Below are 25,724 nucleotides of genomic sequence, written 5' to 3'. Positions count from 1 at the left end.
AGCTATATTTAGGGGCCAAGCACCGAAGGTGCGTAGGCACCTATTGTATCTGTTCCCGTTCTTATTATTATTATTCTTCATTTTTCCGACTGGGAGTCTATGGCAGCCCATAGAACCGCTTGCGGGAAAGTTATGAAATTTGGCACACTGATAGAGGAGGGTCTGACCTATCAGCATAGCAAATTTGGAGTCTCCAAGTCATTACCTCTAGCGCCACCAACTGTCCAAAGTTGCACTCATGTTTATGCTAATAACTTTTGAACCACATGGGCTAGAAACAAAATTATTTTTTCTCTGATTCCTTAGCTCATGACGATTCGATTGCACCCTATGACGTCATTTTCCGTCATGAAAATTTTTCCGCCATTTTGAATTTTCCGAAAAACCTACTTTTTCGAACTCCTCCTAGGCCGTTACTCCGATTTTCACGAAATTTGAACCAGATCATCTCCAGACCATGCCGACAAAAAGTTATGGAATTCAAGTTGATTCTCTTAACCGTTTTCGATAAACCCACGAAGAAATTTTACGTAGCGCTTGCGAAAACAGACATAAGGCTGTATCTCCGCAACGCTTTATCAGATTCAGACCAATCTTGGTACATGTCATCACAAGCATGACCTGAGGCTACATGCTGCGTTTCGGCGCAGCGCCACCTACTGGTCCGGAGATATGACAAATGGATGTTTTTGCTTATAACTTCTGAATGGTTTGTCCAAAAATCATAAAATCAGTCTCGTTAGATTCAGGGCAACATGCCGAGTCGACTGATATCCAATTTTCCCAGATCAGCCATTTTGGCTGTCGGCCATTTTGAATTATGTGCTAAAATGCTGTATTTTATGAACGCGTGAACGTATCGTTACAAAACTCGGAATGGATCATCAGCACGATGCCCTGAAGGAGCCTGAGAATTTTCGAAACAGCGCCACCTAGTGGTGAATTTTTTTCTTCAAATGCTTATAACTTTGGGTGTGGTCGACTTATTTTCACGAGACTCATCTAATTAGACTCCTGAATCGTTGCCGAGTCCTATGATACCAAACATGCTAGGTTTCGCCTTACGTTTTGTGTAGCGTTGTGATTTAGCGCTTAAAAAACATTTGGCTATATCTTCGAAATCGCTAGTCCGATCGAGACGAAACCACCGTCAGAAGTTTGGAAACATAGGTCGATAGCTATACGCCAATGCCCAAATGCGAAAATATTGATGTTTAGGGGTAGTAAATTCCAAACAAAGTCATGTGTCAGTCATTTTTTACGTGTTTTTTCATATAAATGCCTATAAGTCTGAAGCGAATTGAGATATTTTCACCAAAACTGACACACATATGTATGGGCTCACTCTGAGGACACGTAAAAAAAAATTGTGGGACTGAGCCTCTTGGTGGCGCTATAATATAACAAAACATGAAATTCCCATTGACTTCAATACAGTTTTGTGAAATAAAATGCTATTTTCATTCAAAACCTACTTTTTCGAACTCCTCCTACACCGTTTGTCCGATTTTCACCAAAATCGAATCATATCATCTCCAGACTGTGCCGACTGAAAGTTATGGATTTCGTGTCGATTGACGAAACTGTTTTCGTATAGCGCAGCAGCAAATTTGAGGCATGATGCTAAAAGCATTATTCAGGCTTTATCTCTGCAATGCCTTGACATATTGACACCAAACTTTGTATGTGTCATTGTCACTTCACTCTGACCACATCACATCAGTTTTGTAACTGCTCCACCTATTGGTTGAAAGTGATAATACATTAAATCATATTTTGAATGACTTTTTATATGATTTTTCAGCCATTTCGCCTAAAATCCTCTTTAAATGTCTTTAATTGCTCATTGTTGCAGTTGGTCTGACACTTTCAAACATGTCGATAGCTAAACGCCAATGCCCAAATGCGAAAATATTGATGTTTAGGGGTAGTAAATTCCAATCAAAGTCATGTGTCAGTCATTTTTTACGTGTTTTTTCATATAAATGTCTATAACTCCGAAGCGAATTGAGATATTTTCACCAAAATCGACACACATATGTATGGGCTCACTCTGAGGACACGTAAAAAAAAATGGTGGGACTGAGCCTCTTGGTGGTGCTATAACAGAAGAAAACATGAAATTCCCATTGACTTCAATACAGTTTTGTGAAATAAAATGCTATACTAAACAAATGCATTTGTGTAATATTACGAAACTCAGAATGTGCCATCAGCACCATCCCCTGAAGGTACCCAAAATATTTCGAGACAGTGACGCCTAGTGATGAAATGTTATGACAAAATTTCCAAAAAGGCTAATAACTTTTGAATAAATCTGGCTTTCGAAATGCCACTGGTCTTAATAGATTCCTTGGGTCAAGCCGAGAACATAGATACCAAGTTTTCCTTATTTGGCCAAACTTCCTGTCCGCCATCTTGATTTTCAGTCAAAACCTACTTTTTCGAACTCCTCCTAGACCGTTTGTCCGATTTTCACCAAAATCGAATTGTATCATCTCCAGACTGTGCTGACTAAAAGTTATGGATTTTGTGTCTATAAACGAAACCGTTTTCATAAAGCGTAGCAGCAAAGTTGAGGCATGATGCTAAAAGCACTATTCAGGCTTTATCTCTGCAATGACTTGACATATTGACATTAAACTTTGTATGTGTCATTGTCACTTCACTCTGACCACATCACATCAGTTTTGTAACTGCGCCACCTATTGGTCGAAAGTGATAATCCATTAAATCATATTTTCTATTACTGTTTATATGATTTTTCAGGCATTTTTCCTAAAATCCTCTTTAAATGTCTTTAATTGCTCATTGTTGCAGTTGGTCTGACACTTTCAGCCATGTTGGCATGTCTTCTCGTTATTATTATTATTCTTCATTTTACCGACTGGGAGTCTATGGCAACCCAAAGAACCGCTTGCAGGAAAGTTATGAAATTTGGCACACTGATAGAGGACAGTCTGAAAAGACAACATAGCAATTTGAGTCTCCAAATCAATTCCTTTAGCATAAAAGTGCAAACAAAGTCAGGTGTGGGTCATTTTGTATGTTTTTATACATATAAGTGTCTATAACTTCAAAACGAAATGAGATATTTTCACCAAATTTGACACACATGTATGTGCTCATTTACTATTGAAACATATATGTTTTATTTTATTTATAAAGGTTTAACATTTAATGATTTTTCTGCATTTGACAGATTTTATCTAAAACAATCTTGGCAGTACACCATAGTTCTACAAATCAGTTAGATCTATACATTTATTTCATTTAAATGGATGTTAACTTATTTTAAGAAAACAAACAAACATGGGGCTTAAAATGTCCTTATTATGGCACTCTTTCTAGTGGGCAACATTAATATCACAGCCTTTATTTTTCAGTTGAAATAGCTACGGATTCAATACACTCTTGTTGCTTGGAACACTTATTATATTACTTATGGCACCAAGACATGTTCTATCAACAGAAAACACTGCTTATATTTGTATTTTATACAAGATAAATATTTTTTAAAGATGGCAGTTGCCACATCACCCAGTATATGCATCCTTGCAGTTTACTAGCCTATTGATTGTTCATATAAAGACTTTTACAACTATGTTACAATTAAAATATTATCAAAAAGAAGGCCAATGTAATGACGGTGAAGCATATGAGTCTAAGAGGAGTTGATTGTTATAACTCTCATAATTATAGTTTGTACAGATTATTTTACTTTGTTTATACCAAAGTCTAGTGGTTCCAAAAGTTTTTTAGAGTGTTGTACCCTAACAGATAATTTTTTATCAGGGTTAGGCAATTATATATATTTTTAAATGTTCAATAGAGAAATATGCAATGTATGATTTAAGTATTAAACTAAAAACATTAGGGAAGTCGCTGTCTTTAAGATTGAGTCATTCGTTAATTTGGTAACGAAGCAAATGCCTGTATTTATTAATTGTTTATTAAATCGTTAACTCGAGTATTCAATGAAAGCTGTATAGTTCAGGAAACACTGATGTGTGCTGCAGTCCTGCTGTGGCTTTCATTTATACTTCTTTCGTAAAAAATGTGTACAAAAACTTAGTGTAGATTTTATGTAGATAAGATAAAGATTTGATGCAAATAGCAATCCATGCTTTAAACAGTTTAATGTAGCTACCCTCAGTTTAATTGATATTCTTAATTAATGTGCTGTATTCGCTGAAACACAGGTACACACACAGTATTTAGATAGTCACTGGATTCACGGCTGCAAACGAAGCATTCAAGATCACAAAAAAGTTCAAACCTTTCATATATTATGTTTAAAATAATGACAGAATTCTTAGTATATATTGACTATAAGTAGCATTTTTGTATTTAATTAATTAAATCAATATAATAATAAAAATACATATATTTGTATTATCAATCTGAAGAGGCATAACATTTTTAAGAATGCGTTTAACATTTTTACAATGCGTCTCTAAAAACTTTAAAACAATTTTTTATTTTATTTTATTTTTTAAATTTTTATATATGCACATTGTAAGTAGACTGGCAGTTTATGTTTTAAAGTAAAATAATTTAATAATAAACAATTTCAAATACAAAACTCCTGTATACAGCCATGTTTAAGTGCTTTGCTCGAGGATATTGTAAAATACAGACTAGAAGGGGACTATAGACTTGGTAAACATCATTTTATTAATTCAATACACAAAAGAGGATTTAAACTACAGCCAAGAGAAACCAAACCAAAAAATAAAATAAATTCTTAGCAAAGTTAAGACACTGATAATAAATGGGCTAATTATTTAGTATAAATACATAGAAATAACAATGAATTCACCAGACACAGGTGAGCATAATGAGCAAACTATGAAACAAATGAGAACACACTAAAAACATAGGCACCTCAGAAAACAGGAAATAAACATAAGTATAAACTCAGAAGCGATTGAATATTTTTTAATCAAAACACCAGTCCTAGAACAGAAATTAAGCATGATAGTTCCTGCAGTTCTGAAAGGCAGCTGTTCATGCCTAAATACAACATCACAACAGCCAGTGTGGTAGTGGGCAGAAAGACTAAGGTGGAGCAGAGCAAGGAAGACACTCAGTGGAGGAAGAGCCCATGGGTGAGTAGTGGAGGAAGAGACCAATGCAAAATCAATAGAGGTTGCCATGGTAGAAATGGCATAGTGAGATGCATTGATGGAGCTGAAGAAATGCAGGCTCGTGGTGGAGGTGGTGCAGACCAGTGTAGATCAGATGGAAGACCAAAGCGGAGTCAGGAAGGCTGGAGAACCATGGTGATACCACTTCGCTAGAGGGCCACGGCAGATGCAAATTGAGGTACAGCTGATGGGAGTAACAAAGGTGGTAGAGCTGGAGGGACGGACTACAGTGTTTTGGAGGGTGCAGGCAGAGTTAGTTGTTTTAACTAGAAGGTGACAGATGATGTGTAGTGTCCACATAGTCCTACAACACAAAAAACAAACAAAATTGTGCTGTTTATTGCACTTTTATACGATGTTAAGCAGATTAACAAATAGTATGCAAATGACAAATGTATGCAAAACAGCAATTATAAATACTAAATATGCTTACATCAAGTCATTTTAAAGATGTTTTTGTTCAGTAAGAATGACAGAGCATGCGTTGATGGAGCCAGAGAGTTGGAGAATCAGTTTGATACCAGTGGACTAGATGACCAAGTGGACATGGAAGATGTGCAGGTTGAGGTGAAGCCAGTGGAAATGAGGATGATGGTGCAGTAGTACCCTGGTGCAGTAAAAGTCTATAGTGGACCTGGATTATTGAAGGGTGCAGGCTGGAAGTCTTTGTTGTGGAACCAGGTGGATCACAGACCAGGGCTGAGTCTGAATTATGAGGGACCCCGTTGAAGCAGGCCATAGTAGAGCCAATGGAGTGAGAAGCCAAGGTGGAGACAAAGCAACAGAAATCAAAACATGAGCTGAAGAAACAGACAACTTTGAATACATAAGAGATAATAATGAACTAAAATAGACACAAGTATAAAAAAAACTATAAATACTCACATCGTATTTAGTAGCATAGTTTTAGAGAAGTGTAGTCTTTTTGTTGTGCTGTGCATCAAATGGAGTGGGGGGTTTTCTCAAATAGATGAACAGAGAATCAGTTGTCTTGAACTAGAAGGTGACAGATGACTTGGAGTTTCCTCATAGTCCTACAAAATAATAAAACCAAATGTTGTTGTTTGATGTAGTTTTATCCAACATAAGAAAATGTATGAATAATATGGTTATGAAAAGCACATTAAAAACAGTATTTAATGAACAATAAATATACTTACATCAAATCTCTGTGAAGATGATTCTTTGTTCAACAAGAAAGCTAGTAGATAGTAGATAGTAAACGATGAAATGTTCTCTTTTTAACAGGAGAAGGTCAGGTTGTTTTTGTTCAGATGAAGGATGAGATGGTAACATTTTTGAGCAGAGATTGAGAAATTCAGTTGTGCATAAGCTCCAGATTGTTTGTGGCTTCAAAAAGGTTTCTGCTAGGAAATGTGAAAGTAACACTACAGTTTTTGGCATCTTACATTAAAAACAATCAACAAAAAAAAATCACAATTTACTTAAAAAGAATAAATAAAAATCACCAGTATATAAAATGTATAAGGGTATCACATCACAGGGAATGAAACAGTGCTTTAAGTAAATCTACAAAGCTTCAAAGTACTCAGCATAAAATTTCCTGTATGGCGATATCAAAGAAAAACATAGCTAGTTCAGGAAAATCACATTATACGTCTCTAATTTACAATATATTTGATTTTGATGTCAAATTATCAGACATGACCGTTTATTTTAAAACATTTTAGAAAATAAAAAATGACCACTTGATAAACAGAAAATTGCTTGTTCTACTTACAAACTGACATAATTTTCAGCAAATTTAACTACTTTTGAATCTCTTGTTTAGAACTGATGCAAAAAATCTTGTGATGCCTGTTACTTAAAAATGTCAAGTAAATATGTCATTTGAATCCTAGAAACCTAAATACCTAATATGATGGTCTGGTCCCATAGTCCAAATGTCAAGCTACAACCATGCTATAAAGTAATAACACTAATGGGTGTGGTTTTGCATAATAGCCCAAATTTTCTGATTCAAGCTTAATAAAAATGTAGTGAGAAGGGGTAAAAAATTAAAAGGAAAAAAAAGGAGGAGACCTGGGTTGGTTGACACAATTTTAAATAAAAAATTTAAATAGCCCCACCAAACAAATAAAAAAAATATTATATATATATATAAAATATACAAATTACCCATTGTACTGATTTTGCAACAAATGTCTCAACAACAGAAAAACTGTTACATGGACAAAAAGTTATTGGCATTCTAAGACAACTGTTTTGATCATTGCCTTTAAGTCCAGTCTTGTAATTTTAGAGTCTATATCTATGTCTATAAATAAACATTATTTGCAGTTACTACCATGATTTTATCCCCCAATTCCTGCAGCATGTCGTACTCAAAATCCACTATGGATTATGGGGTTAATTGGCACAGTTTTACACTATAAAACAAATATATAAATATAATAACGCGAGTTAAACATTTTTGGAGTGGCCTCGTGCCTGACTCCTTGGCACAAATGCGTTGGTGAATTTAGATAACCTCAAGTCAATCACGTGCTCAACAGTGGCAATAATTTATTCAAATGTGTGCCCTATAAAGTTTTAGTGGTAATTTACACACCATGATGACCATGTTAAGGGTGAATCCGGGTTTCTATTTCGGAGAGGGAGTGTGAGAAATGGCTAATATATATCTAAGGAACATAGAAGGTGCACAAATTATCCATTCCTAGCTGCAAGTGAAAGTGATAAAAAAAACAAGTTTGGTTTACTCATAATTAAAAAGACATTCAGTACCTTGATGCCAATTTAAAAAGATTTAAAAATGTACCTTGTGCCAATCAACCCCTGTGCCAGCCAACCTCCAGTCTCCAGTACCTTACCCTCCCCTAGGGAGCCGCCTTGTCTATTGCCTCCCTACCCACCCCCTCCCCCAATGGCAGGCGGAATCTTTACCACAAATTTTATCACAACAGTGAAATGAGTATTGCCTGATGAAAACTAAAGTAAGTTTGCACAACGTCAACACTTATACCTTCCATATCTTTAGTATAAACATGATCTATTAATGTACCTGTTTCCGTGGTTGGATTTTGTACATTTTGACTGTATCCATGGGTTTCCATTAATTTCACAATTGTAGATGAAGTAAAGATGTCTTCATTAAAGTCTCCCATGATTATTTTCTGTCCTGGATGCCTTTCCACCTCTTCAATAACCTGTAATAGCTGCTGTCGAAACATATCAGTTTTATATGAATTGGGCCTGTACAAAACCGCAGCAGTCAAATTGACATGTGGAACTGTAAAGTATAACCATTCTAAGTTACAGTTCTCAGGAGTGAAGACGTTACACTCAATTTTGTCAGAACAATATATTCCAACTCCACCTCCTCTCTGAAGTTTTAGATCAGTAAAAACAGCAGTACTGTTGTCATAACACTTAGCTCTTGGGTTGTGCTTCAACACAAATTCTGGTATTTGTGGTTCTTGTGCTTTATCCTCAGCATTTAGCCACGTTTCTGTCAAACAAATACAATCAGCATTCATTAGAGCTTTATGCACAAGAACATCCTGAAAGTGAGCTTTCAGACTTTGTACGTTAATCAGCGCTATTCTGAATGTACCAAGTGATTTAGTGAAACTGTTGTCTTCCAAAGGAAATTTTGGCATATCTTTCAAGGCCAACTCAATTTTGTCATTACAGAATATAGCTGACTCTTTAAAGTCCTCAATTATTAGCCCACTGAGAGATCTTACACGGCTCAATGCAACATATGCTTGCCCTGCTGTAAAGATTTTCTTCAGTGATACAACAGCTTTATCTACTGTGAGTCCTTGCACTTTGTGAACTGTACATGCCCATGCTAATCTGAGAGGAAACTGACGCCTTATACCACCATCATTTGTGACTTGGTCTTCTTGTACTTCAATTACTGTTGAATTTTGTGAAAATCTCTGGCGCGTTTTAGATCTCTGAATTTTACCAACATTTGGATTATCAAACTCCACATGAATAGCTGATGGGAAATCATCATCATTGTTTCGACTTTCACTGATGTGGACAACTGTACCAAAAGCTCCATTGACAAGACCATCTGCAACATCAATATTTTTTTTTAACATGACCTTTGCTCCAATACCCAGGGAAACGCATGCAGACAAAGATGAGTTGAAAACTTTCGTATGAAATCCAACTTTACGTTCCATTCGTCCAGTTTTTGAATTTTTCACATAATCTTGAGCATATATACTGATTGCCTCTGGACAACATTCATGAAGTCTTTCAATGTTGTATTTATCAACTTCGGCATTCGTAGCAAATATGTGAAGATCATTACAAGTCTCCCCTGTTTCACAGTTTTTCAACATAGCAATATCAGTACTGTCAAGAGGTTCATTTTTCTTTCGTACTCTGAGCCGATTTAACATTTCAGCAAAACTTGAATCTTGTTGTCGAACAACTTTAGTTAATTCAGCAAGTTCAAAGTTATTCTCCCATAGGTTTACTCCTTTTGCATCAGCATACAGAGCAGTTCCTTTAACAGGCGGAAGCTGAAAATAATCTCCCACTGCAAGAATGCTCACTTTTCCAAAGAGAGAGTAGTCACCAGTTTGTTTTATTTGTCGCAACCTTCCGTGAATATATGACAAAAGACGATGGTCAACCATAGACACTTCATCCATAATCAAAATTTGCAAAGTACCCAGTTTTGTCCGTAAAGAGTTTATTTTGTCATCACTAAGAGGCTGATATGGCAGTCTGACATTTGCACCAATTGCAAATGTATGATGTAAAGTGGAAGCTCCGATGCTATATGCGGCAACTCCAGTAGATGCGCTCAAAACTACAGTAATATCATCAGGATTCTCAGACAGCTGAGATAACAGTCTGGAAGACTCATACTGTATTGCCTTAATAAGATGACTTTTTCCTGTGCCTGCTCCACCAGTAAGAAATAATCGAAATGGTTCAGGGTTTTGTCCAAGTATTTTCTGTAGACACCAGTTTCGCACTTTGTAGAATACAGTAGACTGTTCCTCATTTAGTGACCTCAGTAAATGCAGTGCATCATCTCTTGGCATTGTAGTGTGGTTTGTCTCAATAGTACACACAGTTTGAGGATTTCCTGTAAGATCTGGAATAAGTTCTTGAGTGTCATTTTCATCAGGCAATAGTTTATCCTTCATCAGTTCTATGCATTCATCACGCTGTTTTTCTGTTTCAGGACATATCTGGGCCCAAGCATCTTCTAAATCCACATCTTGCTCTAAAAGCTGTTTAGCTCGGTCTATTTTGTCACTCTCCTTTTCAAACAATTCTCTGTTGCCATCAACAATGGATTTCACTTGTTTCACGTCACAACCACTTTTTATGACACCACTTTTGTAAAACTCCTCATATGTGGTATAGTTGCTCGGCTTCAGATCACAGTCATTGTAATATGGTAAGAAAAGCTGCAGCAATGAATGATAATATTTTTCTGGATCTTTAGTGGGCGAAAACCTTGGATACCTTACTACTGCAGGTTCAGTTCGTGTCCTTCGTTTGACATGGCCATTGTTATTATTGAGTTGAATTATTTCATTTTCATCTGTTTTGTTATGTGAAGAAACCTCTGATTTTGTCAGAACTCTGTACTCAGAACAAAAACTGGCAAGACATAGATTTTTAACTGGTTCTTTCTCTGGTCTGTTTTTGTACCTGTCAGTGAGACTTTTCATCCAAAAACTGCTTTCATCATCAGACTGGTCATTTTCCACTTTGTTTCGCAGCATGTTCAAAGGCAAACTCATCTTTACAGGATTTTGTCCTACTGGAATAAATTGTACTTTACGAGAACATTCCTTCAAATGCAAGCCTGTCAGTCTGTACACTGCCTCTTGAGCAGAGATTTCTCTATTGTGCAGATAGACACTTCCCAACTGTTTTAATGACGCTTTAGCATCAAGATTTCCGTTCATCGCTTCACCCTGTGAACGCTGAAGCAACAGACCCATCTCTTGTTCTGCTTTTGTGATGTAACTGATTATATAGACCACTACAGAAAAAGCATCTGTGACATACTGAATGTCCATATTTCCTTGCCACGCATGCAGTAAATCTCTGTTATACTGGTTTACCCAAACATCTTTTGGATTTCTTTTCAAGACAATACTTTTCTTTTTGGTACACCTGTTGTATGCTTTTTCAAAGATAGTTTGATTAATCCCAATAGATGAAAAAAAGGCATCAACCGAATCAAAATTGACATCAGAATTTAAAGCAGTTTTGACTTTATTTATAATTGCACTTGCTGTGTCATCTCCATCTTTACCTTTCAACTCATCTGCATTACTTGGCCTTGTAATAAACGTACGACTGGATGGTGGTCGTGGGAAATTAAATCTACAAACTGTATTTTTCTTCCGACATGTTTTTGAATGTCTTGTGCTGTGCTTCTGAACACTGTTCACTGTTTCGTAAAGTACAGTATCATTTTCTGGTGGTATCTCACATGTGATGTAAGTGTCAATGAACTCAGCAACCAGAGGATCATTGTCTGTGTCATTATCATTGAGCTTCGGAGCATCTTCCACCCAAAACAGGCAGTGAACATGAGGAGAACCACGCTGCTGAAATTCAACACGATAAAAGTAGTCTTTTATCTGGCCAATAGGCTTTGCTGGTGACATTATGACATTTTTTAGAAAACAGTGCCATCTGTGATCAAACATTCTTGCTGCAGTGACAGGATTTCGTCTTATGAGTCCACATTTTTCAGACCAGTCAAGCTCATCAACATTTATTTGTTTCCCCTCTTGCTTAATGATAGTGTTCATCATTTCAGGCCATCTCAGGTCAGCAGAACTAAACGATGCAAAGAAAGTCGGTATGCCTAGTTGTCTTATCAGGGCAAACAGATCTTTTTGCGTAGACATCCAATATGGAGGAGTTCCTCTTACTGGTCTTAAGAACTTATATCCTTCATCATAATTTAGTATTCTTTGCAAAGAATCAGAGTTTGTTAGCATATCTTGTGTAACCTTTAAGCTATTTTTTTCAGAGCCTTTTCTCAGTGCAATTGATACATTAGACACAATTTGATCAACTTCTGATATATATTGTGCATAAAAAATAAAGTCTGTGCTGTGTGCAAAACGTCCATCTGCATTTAGTATTCTTGCATTTAGGTATCGTGACAATGTGATTTTTTCCTGTCTTTCGTCATGAAATGTTGGACCACCAGTAGGATAGAGAACAGGGAAACACTTTGCCTCATTGTCTTTATCAGTTAACAGCCTAACAGGACTGTTACCTTCACCTGGAGCAACATTTAGTACATCATGAAAATGTTGATCAATTATTTCTGAACCCAAATCAACAGGTTGTAGTGATGTGTCTGACAAAAGACCACTTTGTTCTTTAATATATGTTATATCTTCCTCTGGATCATCTCCAGCTCCATTATGATCATCATTTTTATCAGTTACATCTTGTTCCTCCATTTCAAAATCATCAGCATCCTTGTCTGATTCATCAGTTGCATTCAAAGAGTTTACCCATTGCTCATTAAACTCAACATCATTATACCATTTATTATGTCTCATCAAATAAGTCAGTGCATGTCTGACACAATCAGTGCTGACATATTTATATTCATAATGGCCTTTATATGTTAATTTCCGTTTCAGTTTTATTCTTATCATGTGGTCATCACATTCATTACGTGGGAGAATATTTGAGACATCTGTGGTATTAACAGGAACACAAACTACAGGTCCATGACAGCCATTCTGTTTTCCACGAGGAAGACAAAGCAACTTCATAAAAGGAATATTGCGTGCAATAAGATGTTCTTCCAACGAGTTCAGACCTTTTAGTTCTTTTGGAATGTCCACCAAATGCATGTTGTTGGCAACACTCTCTTCAGGCAATTTCCCACCAAGGATTTTACGATGGCATGTATAGCAAATCCACAATTTACAAGCCGGATTACCTGATAATTGGCATCTATTTTCACATTCAGTATTGCATTCATGTAAATACTTCAGTGTGATGCATCTTTCAGCCAAATCAATAATTTGTTGACCTCTGGTTTTATAGCAATCTCTTCTACATTCAACGACCTGTTTTCTGAACAATAAACGATGACAAACACAGCAAACAAATTCTGGACCTGTACTGATTTCTTGATGAAACTGATTAATAGTGAAATCAATGTCTTTCTGTCTGTCCCTCTGTTTTGCTGACATTTTTGATCTTTTATGTTTTTTACTCATACGAAAGTTTTCATCATCATGGTATTTCTTTTTATTGTATTCACATACACTTGTTTTAAATGCGAGGTTTCTGCGATATTTTTTCTTTGAGTATTCACATACACTTGCTTTAAATGCGAGGTTTCTGCGATATTTATTCTTTGAATATTCAGACACACTTGCTCTAAAGGTTTTATTGCTCTTATACTTGGTCTGAGAATAGTACCGAACAAGTCTTTGAAAACTAGCATTTCTGGAATACTTAATCTTTGAATTTTCACGTTTTGACTGCTGTACATTAATATTGTTCTTATATTTCTTTCGAAGCTGATCAAGTTTCTTCTCCTTATAATCAGTGTCTTCACAGTATTTAGTTTGACAGGTTTCAATCATATTCTGCCTATATTCTCGGTCTACATGGTATTTCTTTTTAGAACTCTCTATTTTTTTCTGCCTGAAATCGGCGTTGCTGTGGTATAACTCACGTGCTCTTTTGCATTTAGAGTTCTCAGTTGTGTCATTTAATTTCCTTTTTCGCAAACAGCGATTTATGCTCTGATCATCCACTTCAATGTTACAAGCTTGTGCACAAACATTTTCTTGATTTCTATGTTTAACACATGTAACAACTTCATAGTGATTTCCATTGCAGTGCTTCACATAGATCGCATTATCTGTAAATGACTGTTCGGTAGGGGCGTGTGAATTCCATCTGTCATCGTTAAAGGTCATTATATTTATTTTAAAAAAGTCAGCTAGACCAAATAATTCCACATGACTTCCCCAAGTTCCTGAAAAATACATTTTAGACTGTGTCAAATAATCTTTCATTGATCTGTCCTCTTCTCTTAAGTATCTCACAAATTTAGAACTATTATCTTCCAGATGTTTGACAACTGCACGCCTGATTTTCAGGTGTTTCTCTTGATTGCCGCAAACTGCATGTGCTATTGATCTAAACAAGCAGTTACCGTCTCCTTTAATGCTTTTTGTTTTGCATGGTACTCCTAAACAACACACATTAGTGGCTTGAACAACAGCGCTTTCATTAGTCAGTTGTAAGCGTGCACACAAAGAATCCTGATCTCCAGATGTTAACGGTTTGAAACTGAACTCAGTATTTACAGTAAGGCCAATAATGACATCATCATCCATTAATAAATTATCATGTAACTTGCTCATATGTGAAATTTTTGACTTGGTCTGTACACGTCTATTTTTCTTACTTGAATTCACACAGGTCTCAACCGATTTGCACATAGTTGCTGGTTTGTCTACACGTGTTTGTTTACCAGTGTCTGCGACACACTTACTCTGCTTTGTTGCTCTCGTTATTATTATTCTTCCTTCTTCCGACTGGGAGTCTATGGCAGCCCATAGAACCGATTGCGGGAAAGTTGTAATGGTTTGACATTCTGATAGAGGAAAGCCCCAACATTAAATACACCAATTTTGGTGTTTCTAAGTCATTCCCTCTAGCGCCACCACCTGTCCAAAATTTCACTATTATTTTGCTAATAACTTTTGAACCGTAAGGCCAATCAGCAAAATTCTTTTTTCTGTTGATTCCAGAGCTCATGCCGATTCGATTGCACCCTATCACTTCATTTTCCGTCATAAAAACATGGCCGCCATTTTGAATTTTTTGAAAAAGCTACTTTTTCGAACTCGTCCTAGACGGTTTGTCCGATTTGCACGAAAATTGAACCAGATCACCTTCAGGCAGTGCTGACCAAAAGTTATGGAATTCAAATTGATTTGTTAAACTGTTTTCGATAAACGCTCGAACAAATTTTACGTAGCGCCTGCAAAAACAGTCGTAAGGCTGTATCTCCGCAACGGTTTATCGTATTCTGACCAAACTTGGTACATGTCATCACAGCCATGACCTGAGGCTACATGCTGCGTTTCGGCGCAGCGCCACCTACTGGTCCGGAGATATGAAAAATGGCTATTTTTGCTTATAACTTCTGAACAGTTTGTCCAAAAATCATAAAATTGGTCTCGTTAGATCCAGGGCGACATGCCGAGTCGACTGATATCCAATTATACCATATCGGCCATTTTGACTGTCGGCCATTTTGAATTATGTGCTAAAATGCTGTATTTTAGGAACGCATGAACGGATTGTTACGAAACTTGGCATGGGTCATCAGCACGATGTCCTGAAGGAGTGTGAGAAGTTACGAAACAGCGCCACCTAGTGGTCTTTTTTTTTTTTCAAATGCTTATAACTTTGGGTGTGATCGACTTATTTTCACGAAACTCATCTCAATAGACTCCTGAATCGTTGCCGAGTCCTACGATACCAAACATGCTAGGTTTTGCCTTACGGTTTGTGTAGCGTTGTGATTTAGCGCTTAAAAAACATTAGGCTATATCTTCGAAACCGTTTGTCCGATCGAGACGAAACCACCGTCAGAAGTTTGGAAACATAGGTCGATAGCTATACGCCAATGCCCAAATGCGAAAATATTGATGTTTAGGGGTAGTAATATTCAATCAAAGTCATGTGTCAGTCATTTTTTACGTGTTTTTTCATATAAATGTCTATAACTCCGAAGCAAATTGAGATTTTTGCACCAAAATCGACACATATATGTATGGGCTCACTCTGAGGACACATAAAAAAAATGGTGTGACTGAGCCTCTTGGTGGCGCTATAATAGAACAAAACATGAAATTCCCATTGACTTCAATGCAGTTTTGTGAAATAAAATGCTATACTTAACAAATGCATTGATGTAATATTACGAAACTCAGAATGTGCCAACAACACCATCCCCTGAAGGTACTCAAAATATTTCGAAACAGCACCACCTAGTGGTCAAAAGTTATAACAACATTTCCAAAAAGGCTAATAACTTTTGAATAAATCTGGCTATTGAAATGCCACTGGTCTTACTAGATTCCTTGGGTCAAGCCGAGAACATAGATACCAAGTTTACCTTATTTGGCCGAACTTCCTGTCCGCCATCTTGATTTTCAGTCAAAACCTACTTTTTCGAACTCCTCCTAGACCGTTTGTCCGATTTTCACCAAAATCGAATCGTATCATCTCCAGACCGTGCCGACTAAAAGTTATGGATTTCGTGTCGATAGACGGAACCGTTTTCGTATAGCGCAGCAGCAAAGTTGAGGGATGATGCTAATAGCACTAATTAAGGCTTTATCTCTGCAATGCCTTGACATATTGACACCAAACTTTGTATGTGTCATTGTCACTTCACTCTGACCACATCACATCACTTTTGTAACTGCGCCACCTATTGGTCGAAAGTGATAATCCATTAAATCATATTTTGAATGACTTTTTATATGATTTTTCAGCTATTTCACCTAAAATCCTCTTTAAATGTATTTAATTGCTCATTGTTGCAGTTGGTCTGACACCTTCAGCCATGTTGGCATATCCTGTCATCTGCTTGCGCTTGGCCCCGATAATTGCTGCTTGCAGCTATATTTAGGGGCCAAGCACCGAAGGTGCGGAGGCACCTATTGTATCTGTTCCCGTTCTTATTATTATTATTCTTCCTTCTTCCAACTGGGAGTCTATGGCAGCCCATAGAACCGAATGCGGGAAAGTTGTTTTGGTTTGACATTCTGATAGAGGACAGTCCCAACATTAAATACACCAATTTTGGTGTGTCTAAGTCATTCCCTCTAGCGCCACCACCTGTCCAAAGTTTCACTTTTATTTTGCTAATAACTTTTGAACCGTAAGGCCAATCAACAAAATTCTTTTTCTCTCTGATTCCTGAGCTCATGCCAATTCGATTGCACCCTATGACGTCATTTCCGTCATAACAATATGGCCGCCATTTTGAATTTATCTAAAAAGCTACTTTTTCGAACTCGTCCTAGACGGTTTGTCCGATTTGCACGAAAATTAAACCAGATCATCTACAGACCATGCTGACAAAAAGTTATGGAATTCAAGTTGATTCGCTTAACAGTTTTCGATAAACCCACGAATAAATTTTACGTAACGCTTGCGAAAACAGATGTAAAGCCGTATCTCCGCAACGCTTTATCAGATTCAGACCAAAGTTGGTACATGTCATCACAAGCATGACCTGAGGCTACATGCTGTGTTTCGGCGCAGCGCCACCTACTGGTCCGGAGATATGAAAAATGGCTATTTTTGCTTATAACTTCTGAACAGTTTGTCCAAAAATCATAAAATTGGTCTCGTTAGATTCAGGGTAACATGCCGAGTCCACTGATATCCAATATTACCATATCGGCCATTTTGGCTGTCGGCCATTTTGAATTTTGTGCTAAAATGCTGTATTTTAAGAACACATGAACGGATTGTTACGGAACTTGGTATGGGTCATCAGCCCGATGTCCTGAAGGAGCGTGAGAAGTTTCGAAACAGCGCCACCTAGTGGTGAATTTTTTTTTTCAAATGCTTATAACTTTGGGTGTGGTCAACTTATTTTCACGAAACTCATCTTTTTAGACTCCTGAATCATTGCCGAGTCCTATGATACCAAACATGCTAGGTTTCGCCTTACGGTTTGTGTAGCGTTGTGATTTAGCGCTTAAAAAACATTTGGCTATATCTTCGAAACCGCTAGTCCGATCGAGACGAAACCACCGTCAGAAGTTTGGAAACATAGGTCGATAGCTATATGCCAATGCCCAAATGCGAAAATATTGATGTTTAGGGGTAGTAAATTCCAAACAAAGTCATGTGTCAGTCATTTTTTACGTGTTTTTTCATATAAATGCCTATAACTCTGAAGCGAATTGAGATATTTTCACCAAAACTGACACACATATGTATGGGCTCACTCTGAGGACACGTAAAAAAAATTGTGGGACTGAGCCTCTTGGTGGCGCTATAATAGAACAAAACATGAAATTCCCATTGACTTCAATAGAGTTTTGTGAAATAAAATGCTATTTTCATTCAAAACCTACTTTTTCGAACTCCTCCTACACCGATTGTCCGATTTTCACCAAAATCGAATCATATCATCTCCAGACTGTGCCGACTGAAAGTTATGGATTTCGTGTCGATTGACGAAACCGTTTTCGTATAGCGCAGCAGCAAAGTTGAGGCATGATGCTAAAAGCATTATTCAGGCTTTATCTCTGCAATGCCTTGACATATTGACACCAAACTTTGTATGTGTCATTGTCACTTCACTCTGACCACATCACATCAGTTTTGTAACTGCGCCACCTATTGGTCGAAAGTGATAATCCATTAAATCATATTTTTAATTACTGTTTATATGATTTTTCAGGCATTTCGCCTAAAATCTTCTTTAAATGTCTTTAATTGCTAATTGTTGCAGTTGATCTGACACTTTCAGCAATGTTGGCATGTCTTGTCGTCTTATTCTGCTTGGCCCCGGTAATTGCTGCTTGCAGCTATATTTAGGGGCCAAGCACCGAAGGTGCGGAGGCACCTATTGTATCTGTTCCCGTTCTTCTTATTATTATTCTTCCTTCTTCCAACTGGGAGTCTATGGCAGCCCATAGAACCGAATGCGGGAAAGTTGTTTTGGTTTGACATTCTGATAGAGGACAGTCCCAACATTAAATACACCAATTTTGGTGTGTCTAAGTCATTCCCTCTAGCGCCACCACCTGTCCAAAGTTTCACTTTTATTTTGCTAATAACTTTTGAACCGTAAGGCCAATCAACAAAATTCTTTTTCTCTCTGATTCCTGAGCTCATGCCAATTCGATTGCACCCTATGACGTCATTTCCGTCATAACAATATGGCCGCCATTTTGAATTTATCTAAAAAGCTACTTTTTCGAACTCGTCCTAGACGGTTTGTCCGATTTGCACGAAAATTAAACCAGATCATCTACAGACCATGCTGACAAAAAGTTATGGAATTCAAGTTGATTCGCTTAACAGTTTTCGATAAACCCACGAATAAATTTTACGTAGCGCTTGCGAAAACAGATGTAAAGCCGTATCTCCGCAACGCTTTATCAGATTCAGACCAAAGTTGGTACATGTCATCACAAGCATGACCTGAGGCTACATGCTGTGTTTCGGCGCAGCGCCACCTACTGGTCCGGAGATATGAAAAATGGCTATTTTTGCTTATAACTTCTGAACAGTTTGTCCAAAAATCATAAAATTGGTCTCGTTAGATTCAGGGTAACATGCCGAGTCCACTGATATCCAATATTACCATATCGGCCATTTTGGCTGTCGGCCATTTTGAATTTTGTGCTAAAATGCTGTATTTTAAGAACACATGAACGGATTGTTACGGAACTTGGTATGGGTCATCAGCCCGATGTCCTGAAGGAGCGTGAGAAGTTTCGAAACAGCGCCACCTAGTGGTGATTTTTTTTTTTCAAATGCTTATAACTTTGGGTGTGGTCAACTTATTTTCACGAAACTCATCTTTTTAGACTCCTGAATCATTGCCGAGTCCTATGATACCAAACATGCTAGGTTTCGCCTTACGGTTTGTGTAGCGTTGTGATTTAGCGCTTAAAAAACATTTGGCTATATCTTCGAAACCGCTAGTCCGATCGAGACGAAACCACCGTCAGAAGTTTGGAAACATAGGTCGATAGCTATACGCCAATGCCCAAATGCGAAAATATTGATGTTTAGGGGTAGTAAATTCCAAACAAAGTCATGTGTCAGTCATTTTTTACGTGTTTTTTCATATAAATGCCTATAACTCTGAAGCGAATTGAGATATTTTCACCAAAACTGACACACATATGTATGGGCTCACTCTGAGGACACGTAAAAAAAATTGTGGGACTGAGCCTCTTGGTGGCGCTATAATAGAACAAAACATGAAATTCCCATTGACTTCAATAGAGTTTTGTGAAATAAAATGCTATTTTCATTCAAAACCTACTTTTTCGAACTCCTCCTACACCGATTGTCCGATTTTCACCAAAATCGAATCATATCATCTCCAGACTGTGCCGACTGAAAGTTATGGATTTCGTGTCGATTGACGAAACCGTTTTCGTATAGCGCAGCAGCAAAGTTGAGGCATGATGCTAAAAGCATTATTCAGGCTTTATCTCTGCAATGCCTTGACATATTGACACCAAACTTTGTATGTGTCATTGTCACTTCACTCTGACCACATCACATCAGTTTTGTAACTGCGCCACCTATTGGTCGAAAGTGATAATCCATTAAATCATATTTTTAATTACTGTTTATATGATTTTTCAGGCATTTCGCCTAAAATCTTCTTTAAATGTCTTTAATTGCTAATTGTTGCAGTTGATCTGACACTTTCAGCAATGTTGGCATGTCTTGTCGTCTTATTCTGCTTGGCCCCGGTAATTGCTGCTTGCAGCTATATTTATTATTATTCTTCCGTTTCTTCCGACTGGGAGTCTATGGCAGCCCATAGAACCGATTGCGGGAAAGTTGTTTTGGTTTGACATTCTGATAGAGGACAGTCCCAACATTAAATACACCAATTTTGATGTTTCTAAGTCATTCCCTCTAGCGCCACCACCTGTCCAAAGTTTCACTTTTATTTTGCTAATAACTTTTTAACCGTAAGGCCAATCAACAAAATTCTTTTTTCCTCTGATTCCTGAGCTCATGCTGATTCGATTGCACCCTATGAAGTCATTTTCCGGCATATAAATATGGCCGCCATTTGGAATGTACTGAAAAAGCTACTTTTTCGAACTCGTCCTAGACGGTTTGTTCGATTTGCACGAAAATTGAACCAGATCATCTTCAGGTAGTGCTGACAAAAAGTTATGGAATTCAAATTGATTCGTCAAACCGTTTTCGATAAACGCACGAATACATTTTACGTACCGCTAGCAAAAACAGTCGTAAGGCTGTATCTCCACAACGGTTTATCGTATTCAGACCAAACTTGGTACTTGTACTCACAAGCATGACCTGAGGCTACATGCTGTGTTTCGGAGCAGCGCCACCTACTGGTCCGGAGATATGAAAAATGGCTATTTTTGCTTATAACTTCTGAACAGTTTGTCCAAAAATCATAAAATTGGTCTCGTTAGATTCAGGGCAACATGCCGAGTCGACTGATATCCAATTTGACCATATCGGTCATTTTGGCTGTCGACCATTTTGAATTTTGTGCTAAAATTCTGTATTTTATGAACGCATGAACGGATTGTTACGAAACGTGGTATGGGTCATCAGCACAATGTCCTGAATGAGCCTGAGAAGTTTCGAAACAGCGCCACCTAGTGATGAATTTTTTTTTCCAAATGCTTATAACTTTGGGTGTGGTCGACTTATTTTCACGAAACTCATCTTTTTAGACTCCTGAATCGTTGCCGAGTCCTACGATACCAAACATGCTAGGTTTCGCCTTACGGTTTGTGTAGCGTTGTGATTTAGCGCTTAAAAAACATTTGGCTATATCTTTGAAACCGCTAGTCCGATCGAGACGAAACCACCGTCAGAAGTTTGGAAACATAGGTCGATAGCTATATGCCAATGCCCAAATGCGAAAATATTGATGATTAGGGGTACTAATTTCCAATCAAAGTCATGTGTCAGTCATTTTTTTCGTGTTTTTTCATATAAATGTCTATAACTCCGAAGCGAATTGAGATATTTTCACCAAAATTGACACACATATGTATGGGCTCACTCTGAGGACACGTAAAAAAAATTGTGGGACTGAGCCTCTTGGTGGCGCTATAATTGAACAAAATATGAAATTCCCATTGACTTCAATGCAGTTTTGTGAAATAAAATGCTATACTTAACAAATGCATTGGTGTAATATTACGAAACTCAGAATGTGCCATCAGCACCATCCCCTGAAGGTACCCAAAATATTTAGAGACAGCGCCACCTAGTGGTCAAAAGTTATAACAACATTTCCAAAACTGCTAATAACTTTTGAATACATCGGCCTATGTAAATGCCACTGGTCTTAATAGATTCCTTGGGTCAAGCCGAGAACATAGATACCACATTTTCCTTATTTGGTCAAACTTCTTGTCCGCCATCTTGATTTTCATTCAAAACCTACTTTTTCGAACTCCTCCTAGACCGTTTGTCCGATTTTCATCAAAATCGAATCGTATCATCTCCAGACCGTGCCGACTAAAAGTTATGGATTTCGTGTCGATAGACGAAACCGTTTTCGTATAGCGCAGCAACAAAGTTGAGGCATGATGCTAATAGCACTAATTAAGGCTTTATCTCTGCAATGCCTTGACATATTGACACCAAACTTTGTATGTGTCATTGTAACTTCACTCTGACCACATCACATCAGTTTTGTAACTGCGCCACCTATTGGTCGAAAGTGATAATCCATCAAATCATATTTTTAATTATTGTTTCTATGATTTTTCAGGCATTTTGCCAAAAATCCTCTTTAAATGTCTTTAATTGCTCATTGTTGCAGTTGGTCTGACACTTTCAGACATGTTGGCATGTCTTGTCGTCTTATTCTGCTTGGCCCCGGTAATGGCTGCTTGCAGCTATATTTATTATTAGGGGCCAAGCACCGAAGGTGCGTAGGCACCTATTGTATCTGTTCCCGTTCTTATTAGGGGCCAAGCACCGAAGGTGCGTAGGCACCTATTGTATCTGTTCCCGTTCTTCTTATTATTATTCTTCATTTTTCCGACTGGGAGTCTATGGCAGCCCATAGAACCGCTTGCGGGAAAGTTATGAAATTTGGCACAATGATAGAGGAGGGTCTGACCTATCAGCATAGCAAATTTGGAGTCTCCAAGTCATTACCTCTAGCGCCACCAACTGTCCAAAGTTGCACTCATGTTTATGCTAATAACTTTTGAACCACATGGGCTAGAAACAAAATTATTTTTTTCTCTGATTCCCTAGCTCAAGCCGATTCGATTGCACCCTATGACGTCATTTTCCGTCATGAAAATTTTTCCGCCATTTTGAATTTTCCGAAAAACCTACTTTTTCGAACTCCTCCTAGGCCGTTACTCCGATTTTCACGAAATTTGAACCAGATCATCTCCAGACCATGCCGACAAAAAGTTATGGAATTCAAGTTGATTCTCCTAACCGTTTTCGATAAACCCACGAAGAAATTTTACGTAGAGCTTGCGAAAACAGACATAAGGCTGTATCTCCGCAACGCTTTATCAGATTCAGACCAATCTTGGTACATGTCATCACAAGCATGACCTGAGGCTACATGCTGCGTTTCGGCGCAGCGCCACCTACTGGTCCAGAGATATGACAAATGGATGTTTTTGCTTATAACTTCTGAATGGTTTGTCCAAAAATCATAAAATCAGTCTCGTTAGATTCAGGGCAACATGCCGAGTCGACTGATATCCAATTTTCCCAGATCAGCCATTTTGGCTGTCGGCCATTTTGAATTATGTGCTAAAATGCTGTATTTTATGAACGCGTGAACGTATCGTTACAAAACTCGGAATGGATCATCAGCACGATGCCCTGAAGGAGCCTGAGAAGTTTCGAAACAGTGCCACCTAGTGGTGAATTTTTTTCCCCAAATGCTTCCAAATGCTTATAACTTTGGGTGTGGTCGACTTATTTTCACGAGACTCATCTCATTAGAGTCCTGAATCGTTGCCAAGTCCCACGATACCAAACATGCTAGGTTTCGCCTTACGGTTTGTGTAGCGTTGTGATTTAGCGCTTAAAAAACATTTGGCTATATCTTCGAAACCGCTAGTCCGATCGAGACGAAACCACCGTCAGAAGTTTGGAAACATAGGTCGATAGCTATACGCCAATGCCCAAATGCGAAAATATTGATAGTAAAGGGTAGTAAAATCCAATCAAAGTCATGTGTCAGTCATTTTTTACGTGTTTTTTCATATAAATGTCTATAACTCTGAAGCGAATTGAGATATCTTCACCAAAATCGACACACATATGTATGGGCTCACTCTGAGGAAATGTAAAAAAAATGGTGGAACTCAGCCTCTTGGTGGCGCTATAATAGAACAAAACATGAAATCCCCATTGACTTCAATACAGTTTTGTGAAATAAAATGCTATACTAAACGAATGCATTAGTTTAATATTTCGAAACTCAAAATATGCCATCAGCACCATCCCCTGAAGGTACCCAAAATATTTTGAGACAGTGCCACCTAGTGGTCAAAAGTTGTAACAAAATTTACAAAACTGCTAATAACTTTTGAATAAATTGGCCTATTGTAATGCAACTGGTCTTAATAGATTCCTTGGGTCAAGCCGAGAACATAGATACCAAGGTTTCCTTATTTGGCCTAGCTTCCTGTCCGCCATCTTGATTTTCAGTCAAAACCTACTTTTTCGAACTCCTCCTAGACCGTTTGTCCGATTTTCACCAAAATCGAATCGTATCATCTCCAGAGTGTGCTGACTAAAAGTTATGGATTTCGTGTCTATAGACGAAACCGTTTTCGTATAGCGTAGCAGCAAATTTGAAGCATGATGCTAAAAGCACTATTCAGGCTTTATCTCTGCAATGGCTTGACATATTGACACCAAACTTTGTATGTGTCATTGTCACTTCACTCTGACCACATCACATCAGTTTTGTAACTGCGCCACCTATTGGTCAAAAGTGATAATCCATTAAATCATATTTTGAATGACTTTTTATATGATTTTTCAGCCATTTCGCCTAAAATCCTCTTTAAATGTATTTAATTGCTCATTGTTGCAGTTGGTCTGACACCTTCAGCCATGTTGGCATATCCTGTCATCTGCTTGCGCTTGGCCCCGATAATTGCTGCTTGCAGCTATATTTATTATTATTATTCTTCCTTCTTCCGACTGGGAGTCTATGGCAGCCCATAGAACCGATCGCGGGAAAGTTGTAATGGTTTGACATTCTGATAGAGGACAGTCCCAACATTAAATACACTGATTTTGGTGTGTCTAAGTCATTCCCTCTAGCGCCACCACCTGTCCAAAGTTTCACTTTTATTTTGCTAATAACTTTTGAACCGTAAGGCCAATCAACAAAATTCTTTTTTCCTCTGATTCCTGAGCTCATGCCGATTCGATTGCACCCTATGACGTCATTTTCCGTCATATAAATATGGCCGCCATTTTGAATTTTTTGAAAAAGCTACTTTTTCGAACTCGTCCTAGACGGTTTGTCCGATTTGCACGAAAATTGAACCAGATCATCTTCAGGCAGTGCTGACCAAAAGTTATGGAATTCAAATTGATTCGTCAAACCGTTTTCGATAAACGCACGAATACATTTTACGTAGCGCTAGCAAAAACAGTCGTAAGGCTGTATCTCCGCAACGGTTTATCGTATTCAGACCAAACTTGGTACATGTACTCACAAGCATGACCTGAGGCTACATGCTGCGTTTCGGCGCAGCGCCACCTACTGGTCCGGAGATATGAAAAATGGCTATTTTTGCTTATAACTTCTGAACAGTTTGTCCAAAAATCATAAAA

This window comes from Squalius cephalus (genome assembly GCF_949319135.1).
Source record: "Squalius cephalus genome assembly, chromosome: 2".
Taxonomy (NCBI): Eukaryota; Metazoa; Chordata; class Actinopteri; order Cypriniformes; family Leuciscidae; genus Squalius; species Squalius cephalus.
This window is presented reverse-complemented; position numbering follows the sequence as displayed.